At 47.1% G+C, this 7341-nt stretch overlaps 1 long non-coding RNA gene across 1 annotated transcript in view; it reads left to right on the top strand.

Annotated features, from left to right (window-relative positions):
• LOC102386166 overlaps nt 1-7092 on the top strand; it is a 13450-nt gene extending 6358 nt beyond the window's left edge. Inside the window, exon 3 of the long non-coding RNA XR_323414.1 lies at nt 6584-7092. This is a non-coding gene — a long non-coding RNA (uncharacterized LOC102386166). The remainder of the gene's footprint in view (nt 1-6583) is intronic.
• The last annotated feature ends 249 nt before the right edge of the window (nt 7093-7341 follow it).

The raw sequence follows: 7341 nt of genomic DNA, 5'->3' as shown, positions 1-7341 counted from the left end.
CAAAGTCCTGGCTGGGGAATGCCCAGACCTGTCACGTCTTTGACAGGCCTGACGCTTGCTGGTTGCAGTGCACTTGTGAGGCTCCTGGTGAGCTCAGCTTAGCTGCCCGGGATGCCAGCTTTAGGGTTGAAAACCCCTTTGTGAGGCTGAGGAAGTACCTGCAGTTGGTCCAGGATGGAAGGAATAGTAAAGAAGCCAGTGGCTGGTATGCAATGCAGGCAAGAAAGCCAGTCAGTGAAAATGGAAATGGAAGCGTCGTGGGGGAGAGGGACAGGCTGGGGTCGGGGGTAGGAGGGAACAGAGGATGTAGCAACGCAGGTAAAAGTGTGGAGGTGCCTGGGGTGTCAGATGTCCTGCTGGTCGCAGTGTGACAGAACTCCACTGTGTATATTGAATCCATGAGTTTCTGTACCTACTACCTAGGAGGCTGCTGAAGTGCAGTTCATAGGCCCAGCTTTGAAAAGTGGTTTGTATTGTAATTTGTTCCCTCTCAGGATCAGGCCTGAGAGACTGGAGGCAGAGTGTTTTTTTTGGTGAGGAATGTGCCCCCACAGGTAGGTGGGTTTTGTTGTCTTGGATAGATTCTGGTGTGCAGCTTGGGGGGGTACTGGAGATTGTTGGCAGGTCTTGTGTTTTGAGCTGTAGGAAGTTGGCTTTGGTTCTGGTGATGAGGTTAGGCACTTGTTTAAATGTACAAACCATTTTTCAGAGCTGGGCCTATGAGCTGCACTTCATCAGCCTCCTAGGTAGTAGGTACAGAAACTCATGGACTCAATATACACAGTGGAGTTCTGGCACACTGCGACCTGCCGGACATCTGACAGCCCAGGCACCTCTGCACTTTTACCTGCGTTGCGACATCCCCCTTTCCCCCTTCCTCCCCCCCGATGCCTCCATTTCCATTTTCACTACCTGGCTTTCTTGCCTGCATTGCGTGCCAGGCCAGCCTCTGGCTTCTTTACTATTCCTTCCATCCAGGATCAACTGCAGGTACTTACTCAGCCTGACAAAGGGGTTTTCAACCCTAAAGCTTCCAAAGATAGGGTTTTTTTAAGTACTCCTCTTTTTTCATAATACACATATAGACATAAAAACACAAGGTAAGCCATCACACACCATGAATATCATATGTCCAACACAACCCACATCTTCACTTCTTCCTGTCAATTCCTGTATAAAACAACAAGCTCTGTGGCAGTTCTGTGTGGGTGCCTTTGATGCTGCTGCTGATGCTACTGGTGTTGAGCCAGCTAAGTTATTGTACCTGTTGTCACGTAAAGCGGAGGACCGGGCATAAGGGGAGGAGGAGGCCTCAGTGGGGCACACTGCTGTGTTGTGCAGAGGCCCCAGCGCCAGGAAGGGTGCACCTTAACACACACACAGTGTCACCCACCCACATCACGAGTTTTGCCTGTCAGCAGCTTGGGGTGCAGGGCCCCAAACGACAGACTCCCCCAGCGAGACACACGCAGCTGGCAGGCTTTGTGGCCTGGCAGGGCCAGCACTCACTCAGGCCTGCTCTAGGACACACAGTCACAGCTGGCAGGCGTTGTGGCCTCAGCAAGAGCTACCACCTCTGCAGTTTTCAGCCCTCTGCGCCTTAACACACACAGGGTCATTTGTGTCACGAGTTTTGCCTGTCAGCAGCTTGGGGTGCAGTTCCCCCCCCAACCCCTGCACCGATCTTCCTGAAACTTAGCAGGCTTTGTGGCCTCACCAGGGGACACCATTCCTGCAGTTTTCAACCCCCTGTTTTGTAACACGCACTGTGACATGAGTTGACTTTCATGAATTTGGGGTACAGTTCCCCCCAAACCCCTGCACTGATCTTGAAACTTGGCAGACTTTATGCTCTTAGCTGAGGCTACTGCTCCTGCAAGTTTTGTCCAAATCATACCAAAACCAACAAAGTTATAGATCTTTCATTGATTCCCCATTATACCCTATGGCCAGATCTCTGAGGCGGGTCTGAGGCTTCGGATCTGCTTCAGTTGGATCGAGGTGGAAACCCAGTCCGGAGCTCTGGATTGGATTGCGGCCATCTGAAGCGGACGGACCCGAAGCCAGATTGGATCGCTGCTGACTTGCATAACCCTAATGACTGCTAATATCTGCCAGTTTGTTCAAAGTTACAAAAGCAAAAGAAGGGAAATGTTCTTGCTCTGTGGGACCAATTCTTGCCAATATGCACAAAAGACTAGAGCAAGCGGGATTGTTTAAAATGTATAATATGTGATTGATCTTCTACCAGGGGACCATATCCTATACAAACAAGTACACACGGAGTGATTTAATAGGTCATATCCAAATCTGATGGCCTCTGATGACTGATAACTGTGGTTGTTCCTATTTAGAGGAAAACAAGTTGAAAACATGGGGAAAAGTGGTTCTTTTAATTTTTTTTAATGGCAGGCAGCTTTAAAGTGTTCTCTAAGTCACAGTGTAGCAAACCCCAGTTTTTCTTTTTTTTTTTTCTTTTAAAATGCACTCCCTCCCCTTCCCCAAAAATTTCTGACTTTTTCTCTCCCTTTCTATTCCCTATAGATAAGTATAAGTGAGCTGAGACATAGGATAAGCTTCAGCGTTTTATTTTGGTAGCAAGTTGTATTTGTTTTGTTTTCTCTCCTCCTTTACATTGTGTAATTATTATGCTTATATTGATTTTTACTGTTCTATATTACTGTCTTAATGATACTATATGATTTAGGCCTACACATGCAAGTTAGCATAAGTCATGTCAAATTTCCATGTTGTTTGTCAAGTCTCCATCCTGTCCCCAGGCCCGTTTGTGTAACCCATGACTCACACCTACCCCTCCTATGTAACTTGGCTCCTGAATGAACGAGGGTGCTTGAGAGAGAATGGCAGTAGGTCTAAAAATAGCTCCCTCTAACATTGTGCCAAGGCTGCACATGCTTAGTAAGAACACCTGGAGCCCTCTGGAACAGGACTGACCTTGCCTGGACAGGTCCTCCCCATAGGAGATCAGAGGTAGTCTGCCCCATAAAAAGGGGTAGTGAAGACTGACTCCTTGGGACACCCTCTCCATCTGAACCAGCACCACGGCACACCACCTATCCACCCAGAGGCCCTGCCGGTGACCCCCCTCTGGACAACACCTGCTAGACAAAGACCCCTTTCCAGCCTGGATAGGTAGCTATCACCCCCCACCCCCTCTTCAACCAAGGACTTGGACTCTGCTTCTCTTCCCTACCTGGACTCCAACCCTTCCACTGAGTCTCTTTCTCTTGCTGCCATTGTGAGTGCTTGTGTGTGTGAATCAATAACTTCATAGGGCTGTGTAGTGTGTTGTCTGTTTCATAAACCTGTTATTTGGACCCCTGAGTTGGGTTTTGCTTTACTATGGTTCGGCCCTGCTCCAATCTCTGCTCCTCGCCTCTCTAACTTCTGTCTCATTTCTCCCTCTCCTGCTTCTGGCTCACTGCCACCTCCAACACCTGTCCCGAGCTACTCTCTGCCTCCAAACCCCCTGTTTCTTTGCCACCGTCTTATCCCCACTGCCTTTTCCCCTGAGCTCCCAGTTTTCTGCCTTAGTTTCTTTCCTGGCTGTCTCCTCCTTGCCACCACTTATCTGCTCCTCTCCCCAATATCTCAGCTGTCTGCCTCAGTTTCCAGCCCCAAGCTCCCAGGTTTCTGCCTCTCCTTCCTGGCTGTCTCCTCCTTGCCACCAGGCTTTTTTTCCCCTTGCACCAGTGACCTCTCAATAACCCTGGGGCCACTTGATCTTAAGTAAACCCAAGCCTCAGTTTCTCTCTAGTCCACCAGTCCTAACCCTGGTTCTGGCAACTTTCACTCCCTACACTTTAACTCTCTCTCTCTCACCTTAACCTTCCCCCAAATATCTCAGGTACCCCAAGTACACACACACATATTGTACCATCCAAGTTAGTAACTTACCTGTGTGTATGTGTATGTGGGTGGACTGGTGTGTGTGTGTATGTATATGTGTATGTCACTGTGTGCATGATATATGAATTAGTGTATATGTATGTGTATTGAGTGTGAGGGTATGGACAATTGATATTTGTCTAACTTTTGGGGTGTATAGTGTATGTGCTTGAATTGGTAATAGGTATGCATGTGCCTAAGCTGGTTTGGATGGGTGTGTGTGTATACACCGAATTGATTTGTGTGTTTCGTATATGTGCAATTGTGTCACACCCTCCTATCTAACAGCACAATATTGAGATCCTGAGAGTTGGCCTGACCCCACAGGGCAACAACAGCAATGAGTTGGTCATACTCCATGCTGTAGTCTCAGAGCCTTGTATCCATTCACTTACAAGCAAACACCAATACAGGCTTATATGCTGAATGGAGCTGACGGGAAGTACCCCTCTTAGTAGGAAGAAGTGCTCTTCAACCAGTGGTTCTCAATATTTTTAAACTCAAGGCATCCTTCATTAGACTCAAGGCACCCCTTGGAAAATGCCAGCTCTTAGTTTTCACTCATTTTTTACTACAGAAAAATAATAGAGCAATTCTTCTGTAGCTAAGACCTTGGAAAGACTACAACAGGTCAGGATGTTTTTGAGACTCTGAATTCCTATTTGAAATCTTTGGGTTTATCTTGTGAATCACATGTAGGTGTTTGCACACCTAACAGTGCTAATATTTCATAGCACCCCATGGCACCCTTAAAAGAATCACCCTGATTGGGAATCACCTACTTACCCCCTCCCCACCCCCATGTTTATCTCTACACAAGACACTTACTGCACATTAGTCTAATAACACTGCACAGTAGTGTGGCAGTTAAAAACCATGGCTAAAGCATACTGTACACTGTGATTAGGCTAAGGCGCATTAAGCATCACAAAATAACCATGTGCTGGCACTACTGTGCAGTAACTCTAATTACTGCGCATTTAGTTAGTACTTACTGCACGTTTAGTTTAGTATTTGATTATCTAAAGCGCATTAATGAACATGTATACGTGCCCAGGCAGAAGAGAAAATGAAGCAATAACAACATGAAGATTTTACAGGAGTGACTGCCTTGGCCTTTACTAGGAGGATCCAGCTATCAGATAGGAAAAGGATAAAACACATGACAGCAGGTGTTGGAATGAACTGATCTGAAGTGGGAGGAACGCATTAGTGTTTAAGTATGTCATGGACCTTCTTACTAAGAGTCCAGCAGGGGACATACCATATGGAGGAGCAAGTCAGAAGGGCTGAATCTTTGGGATGCTTTTAGGGGGAGAAGAGCATCTTTCAGTTGCCCACTGGGGAAAAACACATACACGCACTAGAAAAACTTGACAACCTCTGTATTATCAGCAGGGATCCTAGTTTTCTCTGATTTAAAAAAATCCCCAATTTTCGGTTAAGAAAAAGTATCCCCAAATCCACATTTTTCTGTGATTTAAATGAAATGACACTCTCTATATATCTATATACTAGTGGTGTTTCATTTAAATAATGGAAAAAAGTGGATTTCGGGTTATTTTTTTAACCGAAAATTGGGGATTTTTTTAAATCGGTGAAAACCGGGATCCCTGGTTATTAGGTGTAACAGGGGACCCAAACCCTGTTACTTGAGTATAATATAAGGAGAGAAGAGATGACTGTAACAGGGAGCCAAGGGGCTCCTGCCACTTTAAGAGGATGCAGGAGGCTAAGCTGGCTGCATGGAGCTTTAGCTGCTGGAGTGCAGGCTGGCCCTTAAAGAAGAGAAGAGAAGCGTGGAGCTGATGGAAAGCAGGTGACAGAAAGGGGAGCTTGGCTTCAAGGCCTGAGCTAGAGAAAACAGTCTAGCCCTGCATGCTTCAGGGGAGAGGAGCTCCTGGGTGAGATGGCTGCAGGAGGCAGAATGGCAGGCACCTGAGCTGCTCCCTGGAGCTGCTAAGAGAGAGCTAAGGGGACTTGATGGCCTGTAGTGAAGCAACAACCCAGTTGGGTAGGTTTTCAGTTGTGAAGCAGTGGCTTGTATTTATGTTGCGATTTAAGCTGTATGCTGGAGAACCAGATGTGGCTGATAGGGGTGGACAGGAGGTCACAGGAGTGCTGCAGGGGCACCCAGAGTAGAGCCTTGCCCTCGGTCAGGGATGCAAGGGGGGCCCGAGCTGATCAAAAAGCATCCATGCTGTAGATCAGAGATGCTGGGGGGTCGGGAGGCTGAGCAGAAGTAAGAGTAGCCTTGCCCTGGCTACTCTTGCTTCAGCTCAGCCTCCTGGTACAAGATGCAAGATTGCACTCAGACTGCATTAGAACCCACAGTCCCACAATGAATTTTAGGGCTGTCTCAAAGATTTGGGATCATTTAGCTGTGGGGGCACAGTTTGGGCCTGCTGAACAGGTGCAAGCTAGTCCCCAAGGCTTCTAATTCAATTGCCTTTCCCTCAAACATGTACCCTTTCAGGCTAATGCCACGGCTTTTCTTCGTTCCCCACACATTGATATTGGCTTATCTTGCTGCAGTGGATCAGGCTTATTTGAAATTTTAGGATTAAGTTGAGGATGGGTGGGTCTGAATAAAATCCTTGCATCTGAATGTTCTTGAAGCCAGAGAAATGTGAATATGAATCCCCACTCACCTCCTCCTATGTTTCTCTTCCAGCTGAGCCCTCCTGCCCCCATCTGCTTGGAGAGAAGACACATTCTTATTCCCCACCTTTTCTCCATACATAAATGCATAACACAACTGGCCTTGATCTATTCCCATGTGAATTTAGCTTATGTGGGCAACTGTGTCCTGAGGCACATAGAGCCAACTGTGTGACTGCGTGGGATGAAAAGCCATCTTGTTGTATCTGCTGTTTTCTTTCCGAGAAAAAATGTTCTCTTCAAAGGGAGCTGCACATTTCACAGTCATGCATGGGTTCAGTGTGTCTTACCAGTCACAGCAGCACACACATTGGCAGCCAGTGTATTCAGAAACCCCTTAGGAGATCTTGATGGGGACAGTCAGTTGAAGGAAGTTCCTCTTTCCCATGGGAATGGATGTACAATGCAAGCAGCACCACCACAGAACAGCTAAGCCGTCTTCTTCAAACTAGGAAACAGCTAGAGCATTGTCATCCTGACAGTCCCAGAGGTGCTGGCAACATCTACCCAGAGATACCCACAGCAACACAGGGAAGACCTAGCAAAACCCAGTTAGAAGAAGAGCTGTTCAGCCAACAACCTTGTGTAGATACCATATCAAATGCAATGGTTGACTGAGGACTTTGGTCTTGGTTAACTCTTCCAACAATATAGGAAGTGGACAGATGGTTTTGGCATAGACCTCCCTCTTCTTCTTTCTAGAAGCAGTTAAATGTAACAGTGGCCACTAAATTCAGTGGGTGCTGACCTCCAACTTCTGCCGTGTGACAA

Source organism: Alligator sinensis, unplaced genomic scaffold (genome assembly GCF_000455745.1).
Source record: "Alligator sinensis unplaced genomic scaffold, ASM45574v1 scaffold203_1, whole genome shotgun sequence".
NCBI lineage: Eukaryota > Metazoa > Chordata > Crocodylia > Alligatoridae > Alligator > Alligator sinensis.
Note: the sequence above shows the minus strand (reverse complement) of the source record. Positions and strands in the feature narration are given on the sequence as shown.